Genomic DNA, 25749 nt, shown 5'->3' on the forward strand with positions numbered 1-25749 from the left:
TGGATATAAAGCTGGAACAACAAATTAAATAACTGGTTATTTTTTAGTCTGTTCTGCTAAATATACTAAAGTTTAAGCTTTTAAGACCTGGATTTGATCATCTCAAAGCAAGGTGGAAGCAATTGCTTTGTATATCTATTTAATGCTGTTTCACTCAGTGCTTACAAATTCATCATGAATTTTGACTCTGTATCGTGGTTTTCCATAAATATAAAGCATCATGGTTTTCAATAAATATAAAACTATTTTGATGCCAAACGTACTTGAGCTTAACACCTGACCAAAAAAGAATTATTCTTGCTATTTATAAAGTGTTCCTTTCCTGTGATATCAGAAACTTTAATTTCCCCAGATAAACTGGTGAACTTTAATATGTATGTGTTTTCAATATCTTCTAGTTAGAGCACTTTAATAAATCATAATGTTTCCTATGCAGCTAGTATGGAAATTGATCAATTTTAAAAATATAAACTTCATTATAGGATTTTGATCTCTATAAATAATGTATAAATGAGGGCTTCCAGATGAAAATATTTAAATGTACTTATTGTCAATCAACTGATTTGGATTACATTATCAGGAACTTTCTTGTTAATATGCTAATCTAGAACGAGATCTGAGAATATCTTATAGACATTGTAAGATTAATACTTCAGTACCTAACTCTGAATATTTTCTATTTAGTGCTGGTATTGTAAAACATAGTAACAATTATAGATCTTTTTAATATATCTACATAGAAATAAGCAAAAGTACCTGTACTGTATTTATATTGTAAAGAAGCTCTCTTTATAATCAAAATAAATAACAAGTACTTGGGGTTTGTGTTGAAGAAATTTTGTTTATTTTGATTCAAAATAAAAAGTAAACTTAAAGTTCTGAAAAAGTATATTATTAATACATTATGCTAATAATTGATAGGTCATTCTTGTATTTAGTTTCAATTTTTGCCTTAATGTATAATGATGCAGTCTGTCACCTTAAGAAAGGAGATACACTTCAGTCTCCCATTTTTGATGTTTTTTATTTAATTGTTAAATTTATATGCCACCCTTCTCACTCTACAAGGGACTCTGTTTGGCTTACAATTAAAATAATAATAATAAAAAAATAGAAACAGAAATGAGGTAAAAACATGGTGGTAGTATTTTCTCTTAAGGAATTTATTTATTTATTTATTTATTAGTTGGACTTGTATGCCGCCCCTCTCCGAAGACTCGGGGCGGCTCACAACAAGTAAAAACAGTCACAACAATCCAATTAATTAAAATATTTAACGATTTAAGAAAAACCCCATGTAATAGCAAACACACACACAAGCATACCATGTATAAATTAACATGCCCAGGGGAGATGTTTAGTTTCCCCATGCCTGACGGCAAAGGTGAGTCTTAAGGAGTTTTCGGAAGGCAGGAAGAGTAGGGGCAGTTCTAATCTCCGGGGGGAGTTGGTTCCAGAGAGCCGGTGCCGCCACAGAGAAGGCTCTTCCCCTGGGACCCGCCAACCGGCATTGTTTAGTTGACGGGACCCGGAGAAGGCCCACTCTGTGGGACCTAATCGGTCGCTGGGATTCCTGCGGCAGGAGGCGGTCTCGGAGATATTCTGGTCCGATGCCATGAAGGGCTTTAAAGGTCATAACCAACACTTTGAATTGTGACCGGAAATTGATCGGCAGCCAATGCAGACTGCGGAGTGATGGTGAAACATGGGCGTACCTAGGTAAGCCCATGACTGCTCTCGCAGCTGCATTCTGCACGATCTGAAGTTTCCGAACACTTTTCAAAGGTAGCCCCATGTAGAGAGCATTACAGTAGTCGAACCTCGAGGTGATGAGGGCATGAGTGACTGTGAGCAATGAGTCCCGGTCCAGATAGGGCCGCAACTGGTGCACCAGGCGAACCTGGGCAAACGCCCCCCTCGCCACAGCTGAGAGATGGTTTTCTAATGTGAGCTGTGGAATGAGGAGGACGCCCAAGTTGCGGACCCTCTCTGAGGGGGTCAATAATTCCCCCCCCCCAGGGTAATGGACGGACAGATGGAATTGTCCTTGGGAGGCAAAACCCACAGCCACTCTGTCTTATCCGGGTTGAGTTTGAGTCTGTTGACACCCATCCAGGCCCCAACAGCCTCCAGGCACCGGCACATCACTTCCACCGCTTCGTTGACTGGGCATGGGGTGGAGATGTAAAGCTGGGTATCATCGGCATATTGATGATACCTCACCCCATGTCCTTGGATGATCTCACCCAGCGGTTTCATGTAGATGTTAAATAGCAAGGGGGAGAGGACCGACCCCTGAGGCACCCCACAAGGAGAGACCTCGGAGCCGACCTCTGACCCCCCACTAACACCGACTGCGACCGGCCAGAGAGGTAGGAGGAGAACCACTGAAGAACAGTGCCTCCACCCCCAGCCCCTCCAACCGGCGCAGAAGGATACCATGGTCGATGGTATCGAAAGCCGCTGAGAGATCGAGGAGCACCAGGACAGAGGATAAACCCCTGTCCCGGGCCTGCCAGAGATCATCCATCAACGCGACCAAAGCGGTTTCCGTGCTGTAACCGGGCCTGAAACCCGACTGCTGGGGACCTAGAATGGCATGTATCTTATGCCTTTCTAATAATAATAATAATAATACTAATAATAATAATACTAATAATAATAATAATAATAATAATAATCATTAATAATAATAATAATCATTAATAATGATAATAATAATAATAATAATAATAATTTATTAGATTTGTATGCCGCCTATCTCCGAGAACTCAGGGTGGCATACAGATTGTGCCTTAAAGCTATGAATGTGCAAACAAAAATGATTGCTGTTGCCAAGCCAGTGATTTTAAGAAATGGAGGAAACTGTAGAAGGATGTATGGCAGGTTTTATGGGGCTCATGTCTGAATTTTGGTCCTAATGCTATAAAACTACCCCCATGAACAGTTGTGCTATTTTTAGCCAAAGCTAGAATTCAAGCTATATGAGCTAAAAATACTTTTAAAAACCTTTATTTGCAAACAAAAGTAAGGAAATTATTTTGAAAAATACTTTTGAAAATATAGATATTAGAAAAATAGATAATTTGAAATGTTTATTTTGGTTTTTTGATAAATAGCACAAACATGAAGAAATTAGTTATCATGCTTATTCTCAAAAGAGAGGAGTCTTCATTTAGATAATTCATAAATGTCACCTGCATTACTATAACTGAGCATTTAATTGCATATGTGTTTATATTTTTCTTGGGTTTTATAAAAATCTATTTAATAAATTCCAATATAAATGCTTACAATAGTTATATTTACTTTATATTGTAATACAATTCTATGCAATATAGAAATAATAACACTTGACCAATTATATGATGGGCTATAACAGTGATGGCGAACCTATGTCACAGGTGCCATAGGTGGCACATGAAGCTCTATCTGCTGGCATCTGAGCCACTACCCTAGCTCAGCTCCAGTATGCATGTGAGTGCCAGCCAGCTGATTTTTGGATCACCAGGAGGCTCTGGGAGAGCATTTTCTACTTCCAGAGTGTTCCCGGAGGAGAGGGAGGGCATTTTTGCCCTCCCCAGGCTCCAGAGAAGTCTCTGGAGCCTGGAGAGAGCGAAAAATGGGCCTACTGGGCTTAACAGAAGTTGGAAATGGGCTGTTTCAGACCTCCAAGGGGTCTCCCGGTGGGGGGGGGCATTTTTACCATCCCCAGGCATTGAATTATGGGCACTCGCACATGCATGACAACACACACACAGCACTTTCGGCACACGATAGCGCCATCACTGGGCTATAATATATAAGATAAAAACAACAAATAAAGTTTGCATACATTAAAGCCAAAGAACCAATTAATCACCAATTTATATTTAAAGGATGCTAATACTGTAATATTATAATAATAATAATAATAATAATAATAATAATAATAATAATAATAATAATCATTTATTAGATTTGTATGCCGCCCCTCTCTGAAACCAATTACAATTACCAGTTTAGAGTAAAAAAATAAATGTATAGCACAGATGTAGTTGTAATTGAATATCTAGGAAGCAAAATAAACAACCAAATAAAAACGCAAAACAGTTCACCACCAAAATGGAAGCTTATATCAGATACAAACAAATTAAAAAGATGAACAAAAAGAAGCTAACTAACAAGAAGACCATATAATGTAATAACAGAGTAAAAAATGGTGGAGAAAAGAGTCCATGAAGATCCAGAAGGTTAGCAACAGTGAAGATGAGCGTATGGCTTTGTTTTGAAACATGTTTTGAAACAATGGTCAGTCATTGCCCAGCAGTGTAACAATTTACTTCATAGAAATGAAATTTAAATTTGTTAAACATCTTGCAAAACCTTCCTGATAATGAAAGATCAAAAACTTCTTAGCGGCAACTTAAAACCCTAACTTGCACAGCAACTTATAAATTATAAGCTTTGTGCAAAGATCAAGATATAGTTGCTGATCAATAGCTATAGACAGGAACAGGTTCGTTGTTTGTCATTGTACTGATTCCTCTCTCATCAATACTGAACAAGTCAGATCATATCTAATAAACATAAAATAATAATAATAATAATTTATTAGATTTGTATGCCGCCCCTCTCTGAAGACTCGGGGCGGCTCACAACAAGCAATAAAACAATATTGTACAGGCACAAATCTAATATTAAGAAAAAACTAAAAACCCTATCAATTTAAAAAACCAAACAACACATACATACCAAACATAAATTATAATAAGCCTGGGGGAAAGGTGTCTCAAATCCCCCATGAGAATAAAAACTATCCCATCTCATTTCAATGGATGAGCTAAGGCTGTATAGAAGAACATCTTCTAAAATAGTATTATGTGTATCCTTATGATTTACATTGACTAGTTCATAATATGATTTGATTGCTTATTTATACCCAGACTATCATTAAGTGTTGTACCTCATGATTCTTGATGAATGTCTCTTTTCTTTTATGTACACTGAGAGCATATGCACCAAGACTAATTCATTGTGTGTACAATCATACTTGGGCAATAAAAAATTATATTCTGTTCTATTCTATTCTGTTCTATTTGGCTAATATAATGAAGTTTGGACTGGACAGATGTGCCATCCTCATTATCAATATGAAAAAAATAGTGAAAACTAAAGGAATCAAGATCCCTCATGAAATAACATCAAGAGTCAGGATGAAAACAATCACTACAAATAACTGGGCATCCTTCAAGCTGACACCATCAAGTACAGAATCAAGAAGAATGTCAGAAGTGAGCATATCACGAGGGTAATGGTTAAATCCAACCACAGTGAAGGAAATATCAAGTTAATACCTGAGAAATTCAGTCATTAGTTACACAGATAAAATAATGGACTGGATGCAAACAGAATTAAAAGGATAAGAAGACTAGAAAAATAATTACAGTGAATTATGCCTTCATCCATAGACTGATGTTGACAGACACTAATTATCAAGGCAAATAGATAGATGGGAATGTTTCCCGGATACCAGACAACTGAAGAAGAAAAATAAGCATTGAAAGAATATCTGAAGGAAATGCATTAAAGCTAGTATAGCAGACGGGCTTGTAATATGAGTACTGGAGAGGCCAAACTTACCAACAAGGAAGATAAAGAATAGAAAAGAGACATGCAATGGCAAAGTACAGTGGTACCTCTACTTAAGAACTTAATTCATTCCGTGACCAGGTGCTTAAGTAGAAAGGTTTGTAATTAGAAGTATTTATTTATTTATTTATTTATTTATTTATTTATTTATTTATTTATTTATTTATTTATTGGATTTATATGCCACCCCTCTCCGAAGACTCGGGGCGGCTAACATAGGAATCAATGTAAAAGCAAATAATGCATGCAAAACCATTAGGAAAGAAACAAAAGCTCAGAATTTGGGTGGAAGGAGGAGGAGGAAGAAGAGGTGGAGGACAGTCACTGCCAAAGGAAGAAGGTGAGGTGAGGGGAATAAAAAAAATCCAAAACATTAAGGTTTTTTTAAAAAGTGGGACTCTTTTTTAAAGTGGCAGCGAAAAGAAACGTGACTCCCATACACCCGACGTGAGGCTGCCTTCCCTACATTACCACAGAGAGAAACATAGACAGGCGAGAGGGGGGAACCTCCCGCTCCTTTGACCGAAAGGCGGCTGCTGCTGCTGCTGCTGTTGCTACCTCCTTCCTGTTCCTTCCCATGCTGAAGGGCTCCCCTCTCCTCTCGCTCGCTCGCTTTGTAGCCGGAGCATTTCCTTCACTGGTGAGTCCTCAGCCAAGTTGATTCAGCTGGGGCAAAGTGCCCCCTTTTGCCTTTCCATGCCGAGATGCTCTGGGAGGCAACCTCGCGAAGGGTGTAACGGAGGCAGCGCAAGGGAGTCACCACAGCGAAGTGGTTTATTCCCGTTCCAAGCACCCAGAGAAAGGAAAATGTTCCATTCCAAAGCCTCCTTAAGCACCACCAAAACGCTCCTCTGGCAGCCCAGAAAAGCCTGAGATGGCCAGGATTAAAGGGGAAATGGGAGGAAACTGGCCGGCTCTTCGTGCCTCTCTGAAATATCCTGGGAAATTTTTCCGGGCTCGGGCTCTTAGTAGAATATGGTTCTTAAGAAGAGGCAAAATAATAATAATAATTGTTGTTGTTGTTGTTATTATTATTATTATTTATATCTGAATGCTGCCCCTTTCCGAAGACTCGAAATAATCTTGAACGCCCAGTTCTTATCTAGAAAAGTTCTTAAGTAGAGGCGTTCTTAGGTATAGCTATAAAAGCAGGAAAGCTGAATAGAGAGAGACTGGCTGAACACCACCGGTATTAAGTATTAAGTTAGAACTGAGAAGACAGCAATAACAGCAAATGTAGCCTCTTCAAAGAAGCATAAAAAACTGGACTAAGTTAGTTTATGCAAGAAGATCACACAGACTGACTAAGCAATAGCATGACAAAATAGCACAAATGATGCTTTGTAATATCTGCAAGAAATATCACCAGCCTGCAAGCAAGAACTGGTGGAACCACAAAATAGATGAATATAGGAAATGAAGAATATAAAGTGCTCTGTGTTATGTTTCAAAGGCTGGGCCTGTAAGCCTCAAACGTAGTAGGATTATTGCTTTTGTGAGCCATCGGCGGATGATGGCTGAGACAGGAGAGAGAGACAGCAGGCGGCTCGGCTTAGCTTGGTGACTCAGGCGCACAGGGCTTGGTATCCCACCTTCATTGCCAAAAGTGTTATGTCTGACAAGAGAGACAAGAAGGAAGCAAGCCAAAGCTAACAGAATCAAACATTTATTCAATTGACAGGAACCAACCAAGAAGCAACCTTAAACAGAACTCTCGTAACATAGTAGCTCCACAGCCACGTCAGACAGTCCTTTATATGCGGCTCTCAAAAGCAGCAGCCAATGTGGAGCCAGGATTCTTCTGCTTGGCAGCAGCTCCTGGCATGGCCAATCCTGAGCCTTCGTTTCTGTTTCTGTTGTCTTGGGAAGATGTAGCCTTCTAGGGCTTTTGAATTTAAACAGAAAGCACCTGCCACATAATAATCCAGAATTTTTGAGGGTCCTTCAGAAAAAATCAGTAGGTGAAGAACAATGAGAAATTCAGTTTAAATATCTGGCTGACTGTGTGACAATCCAGAATAATACCAAGGTTTAAGCAGTCTCTGAACTGTCCTCATGAGAATATTTTATGGGTTGTGACCTATGTTTCTCAGTTACTCAGTGGAATACCAGAAGGCAATGCATCCATCCTGGTCAGACTGAAGAAAGACTTGGTGAAATTTCAAGTTCTGATGAGGAAAAGGTATGAAATAGGGACATTTCTACTTCAAAAGATCCTGTGTGCTGTGAAATGGAAACAAGACAGTTTAATTTAAAGACCAGTATCAAGGGAACATTGCTTGAAAATACTTTTGAAGCCTAATGGGAACAGGCTCTCCAACAAGAGTCTTAGAGAGTGAAGCTCGTCACTAACCTTTTGTTAAAGAAAATGACTTAAAAGTGGTTTCTAAGAACCAAGGAGGCTCTTGGGAAGAAACTTAAATTTAGCAAACGTTAAAATGATAATATCAAACCCTAGCATCCATGGAGACCAAGCTTTTCTCTAAATGCAGAACAGTGTTTGTAATATATCTTATGTAATATAACTGAAAGAAAAACTTTGAGTAAATGGAATGGCTTCAAGGCTTTCAAGCTTACTAAAAATTCTGACTTGAATGCCATAGAGAAATTGGAAGTTGACCTTGGCTATGAAAACTTTGAATGGGTCAAAGATAAAATGATCCACTTAAAATGAAAAATCATAGATTACTTGGAAAGTTGTACTGAAAATTATTTATAAAATGTGAAAATATTTCTAAACCAGGGCTATCAAACTTCCGGACCATGGGCTGGATGCGTCACATGCTGGCCATGTCCATGTGAAGGGAAAAAATGTCCAGATTCATTTATTTATTTATTATTTATTATTTGGATTTGTATGCCGCCCCTCTCCGAAAACTCGGGGCGGCTCACAACAAGTGAAAAGACAATCCAATACATAATCCAATTAATTAAAATATTATAAATTTAAGAAAAACCCCTATACTAACATACACACACACACACAAGCATACCATATATAAATTCAACGTGCCCAGGGGAAGATGTTTAGTTTCCCATGCCTGACGGCAAAGGTGGGTTTTGAGGAGTTTACGGAAGGCAGGAAGAGTAGGGGCAGTTCTGATCTCCGGGGGGAGTTGGTTCCAGAGAGTCGGTGCCGCCACAGAGAAGGCTCTCCCCCTGGGGCCCGCCAACCGACATTGTTTAGTTGACGGGACCCGGAGGAGGCCCACTCTGTGGGACCTAATCGGTCACTGGGATTCGTGCGACAGAAGGTGGTCTCGGAGATATTCTGGTCCAGTGCCATGAAGGGCTTTAAAGGTCATAACCAACACTTTGAATTGTGACCGGAAACTGATCGGCAGCCAATGCAGACTGCGGAGTGATGGTGAAACATGGGCATACCTAGGTAGGCCCATGACTGCTCTCGCAGCTGCATTCTGCACGATCTGAAGTTTCCGAACACTTTTCAAAGGTAGCCCCATGTAGAGAGCATTACAGTAGTCGAACCTCGAGGTGATGAGGGCATGAGTGACTGTGAGCAATGAGTCCCGGTCCAGATAGGGCCGCAACTGGTGCACCAGGCGAACCTGGGCAAACGCCCCCCTCGCCACAGCTGAAAGATGGTTCTCTAATGTGAGCTGTGGATCGAGGAGGACGCCCAAGTTGCGGACCCTCTCTGAGGGGGTCAGTAATTCCCCCCCCAGGGTAATGGACGGACAGATGGGATTGTCCTTGGGAGGCAAAACCCACAGCCACTCCGTCTTATCCGGGTTGAGCGTGAGTCTGTTGACACCCATCCAGGCCCCAACAGCCTCCAGGCACCGGCACATCACTTCCACCGCTTCGTTGACTGGGCATGGGGTGGAGATGTAAAGCTGGGTATCATCGGCATATTGATGATACCTCACCCCATGTCCTTGGATGATCTCACCCAGCGGTTTCATGTAGATGTTAAATAGCAAGGGGGAGAGGACCGACCCCTGAGGTACTCCACAAGGGAGAGACCTCGGAGTCGACCTCTGACCCCCCACTAACACCGACTGCGACCGGCCAGAGAGGTAGGAGGAGAACCACTGAAGCACAGTGCCTCCCACCCCCAACCCCTCCAACCGGTGCAGAAGGATACCATGGTCGATGGTATCGAAAGCCGCTGAGAGATCGAGGAGCACCAGGACAGAGGATAAACCCCTGTCCCGGGCCCGCCAGAGATCATCCATCAACGCGACCAAAGCGGTTTCCGTGCTGTAACCGGGCCTGAAGCCCGACTGCTGGGGACCTAGATAATCGGCTTCTTCCAAGGACCGCTGGAGCTGGAGTGCCACCACCTTCTCGACAACCTTCCCCATGAAGGGAAGGTTGGAGACTGGACGATAGTTGTTGAGTATGGCTGGGTCCAGGGAAGGCTTCTTGAGGAGGGGGCGCACAAGCGCTTCTTTATAGAGTGATGGAAAAACTCCCCTCCCCAAGGAAGCATTGGTAATCTCCTGGGCCCAGCTCCGTGTCACCTCCCTGCTGGCCGAGACCAACCAGGAGGGACACGGGTCCAGTAAACAGGTGGCGGAACTCACAGCTCCAATGGCCTTGTCCACTTCATCAGGTGTCACCAGATCAAACTCTTCCCAGACAGGTGGACAAGTACGTGCCCCAGTCACCTCGACTGACTCATTGTCAGTCGACTCTGTTTTACAATTGGAGTCGAGGTCAGCCCGGATCTGAGCGACTTTATCAGCGAAAAACGTGTTAAACTCCTCGGCACTACTCTGCAAGGGCTCCCCAACTCCCCCCTGGTTAAGAAGGGAGCGGGTCACCCTAAACAGAGCGGCCGGGCGTGATTCCGCTGATGCAATCAAGGCGGCATGGTACGCGCATCTTGCCGCCTTGAGCGCCACTTTGTAAGTCTTAATATGAGCTCTTACAAGTGTTCGATCAGATTCAGACCTGCTCTTCCTCCATCGCTTCTCTAGACGTCTCTTTTGGCGTTTCAACTCCCGGAGCTCCTCGTTGAACCATGGGGCTCTATGGGGTCTAGCGCCACGGAGAGGTCGCAAAGGCGCAATCCGGTCGAGAGCCTCCACAGCAGCCGTATTCCAGGCCTCCGCAAGAGACTCCGCCGAACTGTGGATGAGTGCCTCTGGAATAACCCCAAGCGCCGTCTGAAAGCCCTGTGGGTCCATCAGGCGTCTGGGGCGGAACATCTTCATTGGTTACGCCTCCCTGCGGGGAAGGATTGGAGCCAGGAAGTCAAGCCGTAGTAGAAAATGGTCTGACCATGACAAAGGCACTGCTTCTAAGCCCCTTAGTCTCAGACCATTGCTCAATTGCTCGGAAAGGAATACCATGTCAGGTGCGTGCCCCCCCTCATGAGTCGGACCCCGTACTACTTGAGTCAGGTCCATGGCTGTCATGGTGGCCATGAACTCCTGTGCCAACCCAGAGGTTTCGCCGAGTGACGGCAGATTGAAGTCCCCCAAGACAATAAGTCTGGGGAACTCCACCGCCAACCCGGCTACCTCCTCGAGTAGCACAGGCAGGGCTTTTGACACGCAGCTGGGAGGCAGGTACGTGAGAAATAAGCCCACCTGAACCCCTAAGTCCAACTTCATCAAGAGTGACTCGCAACCCGCAATTTCCGGAGCAATGAGTCCACGTAGGCAAAGGCTCTCCCTGGCTATAATAACCACTCCTCCCCCCCTTCCCTGGGGTCGAGGTTGGTGCCATATCTGAAACCCAGCTGGGCAAATTTCAGAGAGAGGAACACCTCCCTCTGGGCCCAGCCAGGTTTCAGTAATACATGCCAGGTCGGCCTTCTCATCCAGGATCAGATCCCGGATGAGGAGAGCTTTATTGACCACCGACCTGGCATTAAGCAGCAGCAACCTGAGTCCAGGGCCAGAGTTACACTCATCACCAGTACCCAAGATTGGGCTCACAGAGCCGGAACAAGGGACCGTTATTAAGCAACGGTCCCTCGTTCCCCTGGAACGGCTAGCTCTGTGGCCCCCGCCATATCTGCCTCTCCCCAGCAACACTGAAATATTCCGACCCTCTGCCACCCCAGAGATCGGTGTCCCTCCCTCCCCTGTCTCCCGGGCGTCAGGTGGGCCAAATCTGTCATTCGCACTACTGTCAATCAACTCATCCATACCATATCCCCACCCCCCCACCCCCCCAATCATACCAATCATTCCATTCATACCCACAAGTATATGTACCCCAGTCACCCATTATATAAAACCCCAATTATGTTAAAAAAGCAATTAAATTGATAGCAGTATAAAAATAGCAATTAAGAACGATATTAATCTTAAAAACACTATTAAAACTGACTAAAAATAACAATAAAAATACAAACATAGGTAATAATGAATAATTCAATTCGATTAGGAAATACGGTCAGCAGCAACTAATAAAAGTGCTAAGTTCTCAAAGTGCCAAGTTTCCCAAAGTGTCAAGTTTTTCAAAGTGCCAAGTTTTTCAAAGTGCCAAATTCCTCAAAATGCCAATTTTCTCAAAGTGCCAAGTTCTCAGGGGCAGAGGTTATTCAAAAGTCAAGGATCATTCAGCATCTCTCTCCCTCCCCCCCCAGACTAGGGAGGGGGGCATCCATGTCTGTAAAACTCTCCCACCATCAGACCTTGATCTACCAGTCCTCCTCCCTTGGTCTCCTTTCAATCTCCTCTCTCCTATCGCAATGGTCGGTCCTCCGTCCGCCAGGTCTCCTCCAGCGCCGAGCGCACCCACCGCACAGCTGCTCGGCGTCTTGGTCTGCCTGGCTGTCAAGTTCGCTCGCTCCACAGCGGCCGCCATCTTCCGAGCCCCAGCTGATCGAGGCTCCCAGCTCTTAACTCTCCCACGGCAAAACTAAGGAGAGGACGCACACACAGGAACCGGACACCGAGACTAGGAACTTTCAACTCACCAAACATGCACACTGGCGTTCAAACTAATTCAAAATTACCTATATTATTGTTGTTATCACCGTAGTCCGGCGGAGCAGCGGCATCCCTCCTTCCTTCCCGCTGCTCCGCCGGAACCGGAAAAGAAAACCGCCAGCAGCCCCCTCCGGTCCTCCGCTGGGCTGGGCTCCTCAGGAGACGCCCAGGTCGCAGCGGCTCTCACCCGCCCCCACGCTGAGCGTCTCGGATGTTCCTCAGCGTTTCTGGCGTCTTGGGGGATCTTAAGTAGCCGCCAGCAGCCCCCTCCGGTCCTCAGCTGGGCTGGGCTCCTCAGGAGACGCCCAGGTCGCAGCGGCTCTCACCCGCCCCCACGCTGAGCGTCTCGGATGTTCCTCAGCGTTTCTGGCGTCTTGGGGGATCTTAAGTAGCCGCCAGCAGCCCCCTCCGGTCCTCAGCTGGGCTGGGCTCCTCAGGAGACGCCCAGGTCGCAGCGGCTCTCACCCGCCCCCACGCTGAGCGTCTCGGATGTTCCTCAGCGTTTCTGGCGTCTTGGGGGATCTTAAGTAGCCGCCAGCAGCCCCCTCCGGTCCTCAGCTGGGCTGGGCTCCTCAGGAGACGCCCAGGTCGCAGCGGCTCTCACCCGCCCCCACGCTGAGCGTCTCGGATGTTCCTCAGCGTTTCTGGCGTCTTGGGGGATCTTAAGTAGCCGCCAGCAGCCCCCTCCGGTCCTCAGCTGGGCTGGGCTCCTCAGGAGACGCCCAGGTCGCAGCGGCTCTCACCCGCCCCCACGCTGAGCGTCTCGGATGTTCCTCAGCGTTTCTGGCATCTTGGGGGATCTTAAGTAGCCGCCAGCAGCCCCCTCCGGTCCTCAGCTGGGCTGGGCTCCTCAGGAGACGCCCAGGTCGCAGCGGCTCTCACCCGCCCCCACGCTGAGCGTCTCGGATGTTCCTCAGCGTTTCTGGCGTCTTGGGGGATCTTAAGTAGCCGCCAGCAGCCCCCTCCGGTCCTCAGCTGGGCTGGGCTCCTCAGGAGACGCCCAGGTCGCAGCGGCTCTCACCCGCCCCCACGCTGAGCGTCTCGGATGTTCCTCAGCGTTTCTGGCGTCTTGGGGGATCTTAAGTAGCCGCCAGCAGCCCCCTCCGGTCCTCAGCTGGGCTGGGCTCCTCAGGAGACGCCCAGGTCGCAGCGGCTCTCACCCGCCCCCACGCTGAGCGTCTCGGATGTTCCTCAGCGTTTCTGGCATCTTGGGGGATCTTAAGTAGCCGCCAGCAGCCCCCTCCGGTCCTCAGCTGGGCTGGGCTCCTCAGGAGACGCCCAGGTCGCAGCGGCTCTCACCCGCCCCCACGCTGAGCGTCTCGGATGTTCCTCAGCGTTTCTGGCGTCTTGGGGGATCTTAAGTAGCCGCCAGCAGCCCCCTCCGGTCCTCAGCTGGGCTGGGCTCCTCAGGAGACGCCCAGGTCGCAGCGGCTCTCACCCGCCCCTACGCTGAGCGTCTCGGATGTTCCTCAGCGTTTCTGGCGTCTTGGGGGATCTTAAGTAGCCGCCAGCAGCCCCCTCCGGTCCTCAGCTGGGCTGGGCTCCTCAGGAGACGCCCAGGTCGCAGCGGCTCTCACCCGCCCCCACGCTGAGCGTCTCGGATGTTCCTCATGCTGCCATGATGACGTGAGTTTGACATTCCTGTTCTAGACCCTTTGGGGTAAGATCAAGACTAGAAAGTTTTATATTGTATAACTATTTTATATATTAATAGGTAACTAGAAGCAGATGTTTTTTCTTGCACCTTTATATCACATTATATATTTTATCTTTGCGGACTGGCAGGAGAGGGAGAGGAGGTGGTTTCACGTGTGGCCAGCAAGCTCACATGCAGATGAAGTTCCATTTGTATGAGTGTCGTGCATGTACGCCTGCTACTCATGCAAATGGAGTGTCTATGCAGCAGTCATCTGCTTGCACAAGTGAGGATGCACATGCATTGCAAACAACTCATGGCCCACTAGTGGGTTGTGGCCCAGAGGTTGGGGACCACAGTCCTAATTGTTCAAGAAAAGATAAATATATTTGGTCAATCTTATATTTTCCCTTTGCATGTTTAATTGCACACACATATATAAATTACTCTACCTAACTCTTGAAGCATTGTTTCTTATAGAAAGTTAGTGTCTTCCGATTTTGTTGGGACCAGAATTTGTTGCAGAAAACCTATGGATTATGCATCTAGTATGAAAGTCTGCCTATCATTCTCAATTTGAATGGTTTTTAAAGACAGTTTCTTTCCATGGTTTTATGATCATTCTGCTGGTTTTCATTCCAACTTACACTCTTCTGAAATTTGATTTGTAAGAGATTTTTTATAATGTATGATTTGCTATACTATTTAAAGAATCTATCTTGAAATTACCTTGCAAAAGGTATTGCCATGAAACCTGAGATAAAAATAATTTAAATGAATATATTTAGTATATTTAGTTAGCGATGAAGTATGATTTATAGCAGAGGTGTATTCCTCCCAATTCTGTCTGGTTTGGCCGAACTAGTAGCAACCCTCTGGTGATGTCACAATGATGTCACAGAATCGGTTTGATTATCGCCGGTCTGTGGGCGCTGCCATGTCTTTTTAAAAAAAAAAAAACATAAGTTTTAAAAATATTTTTTCCTGGTTTTTTTTCTCTTCTGCACATGTTCAGAAACTGAGTTTCTGGAACTGTGCATGTGGTTGCCATCTTCATTTGGGGTGGGGGTTGCATTTTTTCTTCTGTACATGCGCAGAAGCTGAAATTCCGGCATTGCATGCATTTGCCATCTTGTTTTTTGCTTTCTTTTAAAAAAATGGATTTTTTGCCACTGTATGGCATGGCAGGAAGTGAACCGGCAGTGAGGTAAGTTAGAACCCATCCCCATTTTCAATATATATTTTGTAAAATTACATTAAGAAGTTTTTCTTGAAAGAAATTATTAAAAATTATAATACTAAAATTAAGTAAATACAGTATAAATAGTTTGCTGCATATGATAATTTTTTAATATATTTAAAAAGTTGGGTACTTACAAGTTAAATCAGTTTTATTTATTCAGTGTTTATGAAGGAACATCTATATATGATTTATAAGAACCATAGCTTTAAAATCTTATAGGACAATACTTAAAACAATATAAATCAGTATTCACTAGAAGAGTGAGGGCAAACCTTTTTTGGTTCGTGTGCCAAAAGAGTGTGTGTGTGCATATGCTAGCACACGTGCATGTGCCCACACCCATTCCCTTCCTGACACATGTGCACCTCCACGCTGCCTCTGCACATGCACACAACACCCCCACGTCCCTGTCTCCATGCATGCACATAGGTCTCACTGAAGCCTGAGACAGTGAAAAAATAGTCAAATGGGCAAACTGGAAGTTCGGAAAAACAGACTTCTGATTTGCCCGTTGGGCTGTTTTTCACACTCTGGGGCTTCATGAAGTTTCCCTAAAGCCTTCGGAGTGCAAAAAAACAGCACAATGAGCAAACCAGAAATCTGATTTTCCAAATTTGTGGTTTGCCCATTGAGCATTTTTTTGCACTCCGGGGCTTCAGGGAAACTTCAGAGGGGGAAATGGCTGAAAGTCAACTGGCATCGCACTGGAGCTGACATAGGGCAACACTTCATGTGCCCTATGATATGGCTCCACGAGCCACTGTGGCATGCATGCTATAGGATTGCCAACATGGCACTAGAATATTGAATACATTTACTATGTGAAACATAGGGAACCAGGTTGGCTTAAGGATTGTTAATTTGACGTGTCCAGACCAAATTCACTATTTCTAAGCATAAAGGTTCAGAACTACCCCGTTTTTATTAGATTTTTAATATTCCAACATAAAAAGCTATCTTGCAATTACATGAGTGTTTTACTTAAAACTTCCAACTTGTCAAATTATAAGGGTCCTTTTAGTAGACTTCAGCACAGCATCATTCCAGATATTCAGCTAGCCATGCTTGAGCACACTTGTAAGTAGATCATAAGCTTTTTAACAGAGAGGGAGTAGCAGGTGAAGCTAAGCAAAAATCACATCATATACCTATACAATTAGCACACACACCCCACACATCCTACACCTGTGTGTTCTCTCTACTTCACTTCTCTCTATATACCAAAGACTGCATTTCAAGGGTTCCCTCTGTTAAAGTACTGGTTTGCAGATGATACAACAGTGATTGTTCTCTTTCGAGGCAGTGACTAATCTTCATATAGATGGGAAGTTGAACATCAAGCCTTGTGGTGCAGCCAGAACAATCTTGAACTGACTCAAAACTGTAGAAACGATAGCAGATTTTAGGAAAATATTTTCCTATTATACACATACAATATCTTACAAAGATGTTTGTCAATCGCTTTCGAACAGGACCTTGACATCTTACAGTACTAGATAACACAGTATCAATAGTAGAGACTTTCAAGTTTCTAGGTTCTATAATATCTCAAGACTTAAAATGTACACCCAGCATCAAAAATGTCATTAAAAAATGAACAGCAAAGAATTCTTCTTACACCAACTCAGAAAGTTCAGGCTGTCCCAAAAGCTGCTGATATTTTTCTATAAAGGAATGGTTGGGTCTATTATTTGTACCACTATAACTGTCAGCACTGCAACTACACAAGACAGACACAGTCTTCAATGGATGGTTAGAACTGCAGAAAAAAAATTGCTATACGGCAGGAGCCTGAAAATATCTACAGACCTTCATATCCTGGACATAATTGTTTCAAATCCTTCCCTCAAGATGACGTTATAGGGCAAGGCATGCCAAAACAACTACACACACACACACACACACACACACACACACACACACACACACACACACAAACAATGTTTCCCTCATGCTATCACTCTGCTAAATAACTAATTCCCACCACACTGTCAAACTACCTAATAGGCCTGTAATACTATTACCCTTTTCATTTTTCCTATTTCCTATTTCCTTCTTATGACTACAACTTTGTTGCTTGTATCTTACAATTTATATTAATTGTTTTATTTAGTGCCCTAATGTGTTTTATTTAGTATCCTATGATTATTACTGTTTAATATCCTATGATTATCACTGTATCTTATGATTTATGATGAATGTATTTTAGGAGGATGTATTTTAGGACGATTAAGATCATGCTTTATCATTTGTAGTTTGTATGTACATTGAGAGCTTGTGCACCAGCGAGAAATTCCTTGTGGGTCCAATCACACTTGGCCAATCAAGAATTGTAAATCCTAAATATAAGAAGAAGCAAAGAAAAATACTTCCAGCTGCCCAAGGTTGAGTAACTCTGCAATATAGGGTTAATGCTCTTATTTATATGGAAAAAGCATTAGGAGTAAAGTGTTCTAGAGTTAATTTGGTATTCATCAAAATCTTTTTGTATTCACTGTGTTGCTATTTTTCAAAGAATATAGGTTACTGTTGATTTTTGTGAAATGCTTGTTTGTGAAATGCTTGAAGTTCTTTATTATTTTTTAACAAGGTGGCATCTTCAAAGCACAGTATTTCTGTTTTCCATTTTCTTATTTAATGCTAAATATAAACTCATCATGAAAGTTAGTGGCATTTCCATTATAATATAGCCTAAACTTGATTTTTGGGAGTGGCAGATATATGAACACAAACTATGCTTTATTCTTTGGTAGTTATGCCTTAAACTATTTCTGGAGTATTTATATTGATTTAATTGGCTTTACTAAAATATAAGGGTGTATCATTTGTGAACCAAAACTGCAAAAAACTGTTTGCTCAACTTTGCAATAGCGCTGAGGCCTGAATATTGTTAATCAATCAACAATCTGCATTATGATATTCTCCCATTGGATCCCCAAGCTAGGTTCTTATGGAAGGTCATGAGGGTTGTGGCCATTGTCACATGGGGTGGGGGAGAGATGTTCCACAGGGCAGGTGCAAGGCAGAGAAGGCCCTTCTCCTGGATCCCACCAAGTGGAATAATGGCTGACAGGGCCTGCTGCATGCCTCTCTGCCAGCATACGTAGCTGAATAATATTCATACCCAGTTTGTCATTCTCAAGTTGAATGGCTTTAGACCAGGGGTCCCCAAACTTTTTACACAGGGGGCCAGTTCACTGTCCCTCAGACTGTTGGAGGGCCGGACTATAAAAAAAACTATGAAGAAATCCCTCTGCACACTGCACATACCTTATTTTAACATAAAAAAACAAAATGGGAATGTACTATTTAGAGCAGGGGTCCCCAAACTTTTTACACAGGAGGCCAGTTCACTGTCCCTCAGACTGTTGGAGGGCCGGACTATAAAAAAAACTATGAAGAAATCCCTCTGCACACTGCACATACCTTATTTTAACATAAAAAAACAAAATGGGAATGTACTATTTAGAGGGAGGGAAGAAGTCTGAAATTCATACATGTTTATGTTTTGTTTTTAATTTTCTTTTGTTAACATCTGATTGGCTATACAAGGTTTTATTGGTTTATAGAAAAATGTATAAAAATATTTATAGAAAAATATATAAAGAAGGAAGCACTTTGGCATAATGATTAATAACTTAGAAATATAATTGGTGGTGTACTTTTTGAAGGAACATTAAGAAGGGAATTTAATTAAAAGAAAAGTATGTACCTGGATGACAACATTAGAAAAAAAACTTTTGCAACTTTTTTGATGATTGATATTAGTTATTGACAAAATACCACATTTTATTCAGGGAAAATTAGATGGTACATTGTATTGTTTGAATGTATGTTGACAGAAAAATTTAAAAAAATGTACACACCCCCCCCAAAAAAGTCTTTCCTTCCTCCGCCCTTCCATTCATTTCATTCTTCCTTCCTTCCTTGTTCCCTCCATTTCTTCTTCCTTCCTTCCTTTTCCTGCCATTTCTCCTTTCCCTCCCTCCCTCCTTCCCACTTCTCTCTTCCCTCTCCCTTTTTTTCCTTCTTTCTCATTTGTTTTGTTTCCCTCTCCCTCGTTCTTTCCCTCCATCATTTTCTCATTTTTCTCTTTTTCTCTCTCACATTCCCTCCCCCTCACCTTTTTTCTCTCCCTCTCTCTCTTGCTTTCTTTTTCTCTCTCTCTCTCCTTTTCTTCTCTCTTCCTTCCTCTCTTCTTTTTTTTCCTGCCCTGCAACACGCCACGGGGCAGTCGGCTGCAAGCAGAAGCTTCCAAGACAGTGGCACCAACGTCGGGTCGCAGTACATTGCTGACGCTGCGCTGGGCATGGACACGGGACTGGCACTGGCCCGCTGGCTGGCCCAGGACGTAGGTGCCAGCCCCATGCCCAGTGCAGCACCAGCAATGTACGGCGTCCTGCAACACATCAAGCCGCCGCCGCCGGTGCCTTGCAGCCAACCGCCCCACCGCCGCCTTACGACTACTGCTGTGCCCTCCCGCTTGACCCACGCTGCGCCACCTTCGTGGCTTGCCCTGCTGCCCCGCGCCCACCAGAGCTCCCGGTGCGGCCGAAGCGCGGGGCGGAGTAGGTGGCGGCGGCCTGCTTCAGGACCGCCCCCGAGCTGAGCTTCCTTTGGCTTCCTTCGAGGCAAAAGCTGCAAAGCTCACCTGCAGCCTCGAAGGAAGCCAAAAGAAGCTCAGCTCAATGAGGACCGGGTGTTGGTCCCTTGAAGCTGCCACCGCTGCCACCGCCCACTGCGGAGATCCCTTCGCCCGAACGGAGGCGGCGGGCTCAAGGGACCAAGAGCCGGTCTTTCTCGGTGCTGAATTGTTGCAGCCTCAGCCTCCGGGCGAAGGGATCTCCTCAAGCAACGCAGCTCCGAAAAGGAGCCGGTCCTCGTTGAGCTGAGCTTCCTTTGGCTTCCTTCGAGGCGGCAGGTGAGCTTTGCAGCTTTGCCCCGAAGGAAGCCAAAGGAAGCTCAGCTCGGGGGCGGGCCTGAAGCAGCCGCTGCCGCCTACTCCGCCCCACGCTTCGGCCGCGCCGGGGCCAAGTAAGCCGAGGCTAGGCCCCGTCGCCCCCGGCTCCAAGCGCGGGGCCTGGGCGGCGGGCAACCATAGGGAGGGCCTCCCCGTCGCCTGGCCGGGACGGTGTGCCCGTTAACAATTTAGTGCGCGGGGGTCCTGATGGCTTGTTTACTGCCCCCCTCCAGACGCTCTTGCAGGGCTTCCAGGCTCCCTGCGGGGCAGCGAAGAAGCAAAAAAGCAGCACTCTCCGGTTCTCTCTCTCCCTCTCTTTCTTGCTTTATTTTTCTCTCTCAGTCCCTTTCTATGTCTCCCTCTTTCTCTCTCTCCCTCTCCGCAGCAGACCCCCCCCCAACACCAAAAGTGCCCAAACGCGCGCAAACCTCACGGGTGCAAAAAAAAAAAAAAAAAGCAAAAAAGCGGCACTGGAGGGACCAAGACGGTCTGCAACTGAGTGTCTGGAGGAGGAGGCGGAAAGCCAGGGGGCGTGGAGGAAAGCAATTGGCTAATTTCTTTCTCGCCTTTAGGGAGAGGAACTGTTGCTGCTCTGCCATAGGGTGCTTTCCTCCCCACCCCCTGGCTTTCCTCTTCTTTGCCGCCGCCAGACGCTCAGCAGCATAGTGGAGGGGAGATTCGGGAACTTAGTATATTATATATGGTAAAATCTTGTACGCTGCTGTGGGCCAGGTAAATAGCCTCAGTGGGCCGCATCCGGCCCGCGGGCCGTAGTTTGGGGACCGCTGCTTTAGACCTTAGGTCTTGCCATAGGTAAAGTTGAGATGAATGGCAATGTATGCATTAACTGGAATCTTAACACTTGCCCATTACTGCATCCCTTTTCCATTTAATTTCATAAATTAAAATTCTTTCTTTTAACCTCAAAAGATTAAGATAAAGAGCTGAGAACCACCACATGTTCTATTCTCAGAATTTCCCCCAGCATAATGGCAGTTACAATTTTCCAGCATTTTTATAACTGTCTGTAATTGTGACATATTTCTAATGATACAAGGCTTTGTCAAAGAACAACAACAGATATTGCAGATGATTTTTATATGTTTTGTGCATATGTGTTTCTTGAGATGCAGCTACTTAGAAAATAAAATATTGATTTAATATGATCAATCTATAATTACTTTTTCACCAAGGAATATTAGTTATTTCATTTGTTCATAAGCATCTTGTTTTCCAAAATAACATACTGTATACAGATGCTTTAATCCTTCTCCACTTTATTTTTTTTAACTTTTAATTTTTAATCTTAAAATATTTTAATACTGTTAATGACTATTAAATTTGTGTTAATTCTGTAAAGTCATCTATTCTTCTTTTATTGTTTAATTTTCTGGTTACTTTTTGAAGCTGCATATCTTCTTTGGATGCTACTATTTACTCATCATTACTACCCAGAATTAACATGACCTAGTCTATAATATCGCCTGATTGTTTCTTCTCAAATATCAGTATAAAATAAGTTCAGAGAAAAGCAGTAGAATTTACATGTGATCCCTGGTTTAGTGTTCCTAATGAATATAATTACTGCCTGACTTCAAGTGGTGTAATTTATTTTTTATTTAATTTATTTTTAATTTTAATTATTGATTTTCAGAATACAGCTGCTGACTAGTGCAATTACTTTATCATAGGAGTAATATTGAATTGTATGTTACATTTGTATTCCTTTTCTGAAATTACAGTTCAGTTCAGGCCTGGGGGCCGTGAATGCAACATCTACTCATGGCTGAATTGTAACTGATTTGGTATGTATGTGTGTTTGGTTGGATAGTGGGTTATTGTTTTATAATGTGGGTTTACTGTTTTATAATGGGGTTTTACTGTTTTTTAATCTATTAATATTTGACTTTTGTAACATTTTGTAACATTGTATCATTTTTTTAAAATTGTTGTGAGCCGCCCTGGATTCCAATGAGATTGGGCGGCATAGAAGTCAAATTAATTAAATTAAATTAATTAAATTACATTCACTTCAAAATTTCAATATTGCTGTGCTTCCTAGTATTTTTAACTAACAAACTCATTACACATTTCAGAATATATTAATTGAGTAGCATCAAATGTTATTGGCAAGAACACAATATTAATAAATATAACAAGGATAAAGTTTTCACAGTATATTTGAAACATTAAGGAATGATGACCATATATGAAAACATGATGATAATATTATTTATTTCTTGATCTAATGTAATAATTCAACAGACATTTTTCAGTAGATATTCTAATATTTTATTGAAGGTAATGCCTAGAATAAAATACAAATGAGAAAATTTAAAAACGGCCTTTCATCTTAATATACAGTCAGCTGTTGTGACATTTAAAATCTGTTACTTACCCCCAAGTATAGCACATAATGACCAATCTCATTAAAATAACCTTTCTTGTAGTATTTATAATGTTGGACTCCTACTGGTAATATAATGAGGGTAGACTGCATTTTGATTGAGTAACCACTAGGGAGAAATTTAATTTAATTAAACTCATCTTCATTAAAGTATTACATTCAAGTAAAGTAATTATGAAGGCCTGTACAGTATATGAGCAATCCCGCTGTTTAAGGACAGAGAAAGATCACATTAGACAGATCATAACTTCTAGAAAAGCTATTTCTGTCTATAATTATCTTCAATATTTGGGGGGGGGGAAGTGGCCTTCAGAAACATGCACTGGCAGTACTTTCTATAACATTTTAAATTGATACTTTTTCTTTATATATTTGTATTAACCAATGTGTGATACCATTCACAAAAGACTTTTGCCACCTCTTGTGCTTTGGCATCTTGTTTTTCTCTTTGTCTAAGGAGGTAAGCAATACCCAAAGTAAGTTTTAGAACCATGCTAACTATTAGTTGAAACAAACCTTTCCTTTGTATACCATGCAACTTCCTTTAAACCATGATTTGAGTTTTTGAGATACCAGGCTATAGTAATTGAAATGATAAAATATTGATTGGGAGTGGAATTGCTATGCATATTTCATTATGGTTAGAGAAATGTTCAATATAACTAGAATTTTAGAAGTGTGGATCTGGAAGGGACCACATGGAACATATGTGCTAGGAAATCAGTTAAACCTTTCTCAAAAATAAGCAGGTACTGGTACACTTGTTTTTTATAGTGAAGAATACTTAGAAAACATTCTCAAAATGCTTCTAAAATTATATACTAAATTTACTTCTAAATTTAGTATAAGTTAAGCATTAAATTATAACGGATCAGTTTTCAGTTTTGAAAGGACAATCAGCTGAAATAGGATGTAATCATTATGAATCAGTGATGTTAACCTTTGTAAATGTCCATGTATAATTACTTTTCTTCATTTGCAGATAGTCCTTTGAAAAGTAAAATAGTTGTTATCACGCTATCTTTGATACTTTTGCCTCCTTGCTAGTTTTAATGAAGTTTGTAAAGAAATTGTTATTTACATAGTGCTTTAAAGTTTGGGGGTTGGTTTTGGGGAGAGGTTATGGAGTTCTTACTGATCTCCATAATTAATTTTTAGATGGGTGTGTCTATTTTATAATTAAGGTAATATACTTTGTCCTATACTTTTAAAAATACTTTTTTGATCCAATTTTTCTTATCATAAGTGTTAGTTTGTGTAATTATGTCTTCAGTTTTTGGCTCTAACCATCTAAAAAACCAATTTCCTATACATTTTTATTCAGCTCATGATACCTATAAATAGCCGGTTGGGCAAAGAAATCTGGATTACATTTCTGACTTTTCATATTAGCAGATACCTTGCCTAAAATGAGTTCAAGCTCATATAGAAATGTGACATTGGGATGGGATTGATTCATGTAGGAAGAGTTTTGCAAGTAAGAATTTTTCTCCTCACAGATTAAATAATGGCTGTTGCTTTGTTATTGACTTGTATTGTATATTGTTCTGAAAGTGGTTAACAGATACAGCAGTAGGAATTATATACCCTTCAGAAAGTCAAGATATATTGTACTGTTATATAGTAGATTACGATATCTTGATGTATTTTCATTACTTGTAAACATGATTACACAAAAAGTATTCCATATTATTTTGTTTTTTGGTTAATACAAAGCAGCCATTATTTATTGTATTACATTGTAATGAATGTTAAAGTTGCCATTGTCATTAGTCTTTCTGTAAAATGTGATTCTTTTTTTTTTAAGATTCACTCTGACATGTAATGAGACAAAATTCACTGTTTATGGCATTAGAAAATATAATCAAAGATTATTAATCTATTACTGTTATACAAACATTTCAAAAGAAGGAGTGAAGCTTAAGGAACATGAAAGAAAATGTTACACTACAACTGAAACCACTTTCTAGATTTTTCAAACCCTATTTGATTGTTTTTGTTTGGATTGACAACTGACAAAACATTTTGTAATGGTCATATATGATGGTGAGTATGTTATGTTCTTTTTCTCTTATATACATTTATAGCTTCAGCAACAGCTTCTAGTTTTATTTATTTATTTTACTCTTGCCAGTTTTCTTCCTGTCACTCTCTTGACCTTTCTTATGAAATGAATTGTTTGTCTGCTTTTCACCCCCCTCCCTTTCATCAATCTTCTGTTTTGTAGTAGTCCCTGCTACTATTTGGTTTTCTTCAATAGGGATGCTTCCCGGTTGCAGGTCTCAGCTTGCTGCTTCAATTAACTTTTCAATGGACCCCCTGGCAACTTCCATTGTTTCCTGCTGCCAGTTCTTTTTTCCTGCTGCTTTTTATGACTTTGCTTGCATTTTTGGCAATCACTGAGTTGCCTAGACTATTGTTTGGAGAACTACTGGTTCCCTGCTGATGTTATCACTAATTCCCAACAGATGTTTTGATAAATCCTTTTTCTTTCTTTGCCCAATTGTAATCACGTTTGTGGGGTTATGGTTTTTTTGCTTTAAACTAGTTTTTTTTTAATGAAACCACACATATTTCCAAGTTTTAGACAGAGGTATTTCTCCTCAGGTTCCATTAGGTATCAAACAACACTACACAACAAAATTAGCAAGAAAACATCTTCCATTTTGAAGAAGAAAAGTGGCTCATTGAATTCTTTTTGTTTCCTTCTTAAAAACATTTATTTCTAAAGTTGCAGAAATAAGTTTCATTGCAGTTGAATTCCAATATGTTAGGTAGTCACCAGTGTTTGCAGACTTTCATTGATTTATTGTAAATATTTGATTTTAAAAACTGTTCTTCATGTTACACGAAAAACTTATAGGCTTGCCTTTTAATACCTCTTAACAGAACATTTCGATTGAACCAATGCTAGACAATTCTTAAGGGAAAGAAGAAGATAATGATGTACCATGTAAA

At 42.3% G+C, this 25749-nt stretch overlaps 1 protein-coding gene across 1 annotated transcript in view; it reads left to right on the forward strand.

The window, feature by feature from the left end:
- The window catches only part of TENM3 (teneurin transmembrane protein 3), a 1937374-nt gene that overhangs the window by 127963 nt on the left and 1783662 nt on the right, over positions 1-25749 (forward strand). Inside the window, exon 2 of the mRNA XM_070757504.1 lies at positions 22127-22189. The gene's annotated coding sequence lies outside the window, so the exon portion shown is untranslated. The remainder of the gene's footprint in view (positions 1-22126; positions 22190-25749) is intronic.

Source organism: Erythrolamprus reginae, chromosome 7 (genome assembly GCF_031021105.1).
Source record: "Erythrolamprus reginae isolate rEryReg1 chromosome 7, rEryReg1.hap1, whole genome shotgun sequence".
NCBI lineage: Eukaryota > Metazoa > Chordata > Lepidosauria > Squamata > Dipsadidae > Erythrolamprus > Erythrolamprus reginae.